Below are 1,576 nucleotides of genomic sequence, written 5' to 3' on the forward strand. Positions count from 1 at the left end.
TTATGTCTGTGTATTAGCATCCACCACCTATAACCTACTATAAGATGATCCAAGTGGACAATGGAGTTTGAAGTGGACAAATCAAACTTATAGGTAGTATTGTTTTGGTGGAAACTTTTTATGCTTGTTTGTTATAAAGCACAATGGACTATATGTGCTCTACCAATCGCCGTTATTGAATCTCGATTTTTAACGTTATAAGCACACTGACTTACCTCTATGTCACCGGGGAGAGGCGGGGGTTCTAGTGGCAACCTAATTAAGAAACAGAGTAACACGTATTAATTCCAACGAAACTTTTGCTGCTATGTTACAATTGCTTCCTCACTTTGCACAATTGATAGAATTATAACCCATTATCAAAAACAACACCAAAAATTAAGATTATTTGTGAGAATTACCCCTTTAATTAAATAAATATAAAAATAAAACATAACTTGGATAAAGAGAGTTTTCGGAAAATATAATTGCTAATATTTCGTCATTTTGCCTGAGCTATATTAGCTGAGGACAATTTTTGATAATGTTCCCTTTCCTTCTTCCAGTTGTCTTCAACTATGCCAGTTGAGGACAAAGTTCGATAATGTTCCCTTTCCTTCTTTTTCTTTTGTCTGTATCTATGCTAGCTGAGGAAAATGTTCGATAATGTTCTCTTTCCTTCTATCTTTTGTTTGTATCTATGCTAGCTGAGGACAATGTTCGATAATGTTTTCTTTCCTTCTTTTTTGTTTGTATCTATGCTAGCTGAGGAAAATGTTCGATAATGTTCCTTTTCCTTCTTTCAGTTGTCTTTAGCTATATTAGCTGAGGACAATGTTCGATAATGTTCTCTTTCCTTCTTTTTGTTTGTATCTATGCTAGCTGAGGAAAATGTTCGATAATGTTCCTTTTCCTTCTTTCAGTTGTCTTTAGCTATATTAGCTGAGGACAATGTTCGATAATGTTCTCTTTCCTTCTTTTTTGTCTGCATCTATGCTAGCTGAGGACAATGTTCGATAATGTTCCCTTTCCTTCTTCCAGTTGTCTTCAACTATATTAGCTGAGGACAATGTTCGATAATGTTCTCTTTCCTTCTTTCTTTTGTCTGCATCTATGCTAGATGAGGACAATAGTAGATAGTGTTCTCCTTCCTTCTATCTTTTGTCTTTAACTATGCTAGATGAGGACAATGTTCGATAATGTTCCTTTTCTTTCTTTTGTTTGTCTTTATCTATGCTAGTTGAGAACAATATTAGATAATGTTCCTTTTTCTTCTATCTTTTGTTATGAAATCCCTAATTATCTTATTAAATCTTAATTGTGTATTCTGTTTTGTGAAAAATAATAATTGACTCATATAACTTATTAACTACTTGTATCTTTAAATTCAAAACCCAAAGTCTAAAAAATGTGTCCTGTTTCAGGATGTTTCCTAAAACACAGTAACCCTATACACCGTCGTTGTTGCCATACCAAACATTACGATAATCAAGACAGTTAATTCTGGGTGGTGGATACTAATACACAGACATAATGGATCATCTTATAGTAGGTTATAGGTGGTGGATGCTAATACACAGATATAAATAAGAAACCC

The sequence above is a fragment of the Limulus polyphemus genome, unplaced genomic scaffold (assembly GCF_000517525.1).
Source record: "Limulus polyphemus unplaced genomic scaffold, Limulus_polyphemus-2.1.2 Scaffold10691, whole genome shotgun sequence".
NCBI classification, from domain to species: domain Eukaryota; kingdom Metazoa; phylum Arthropoda; class Merostomata; order Xiphosura; family Limulidae; genus Limulus; species Limulus polyphemus.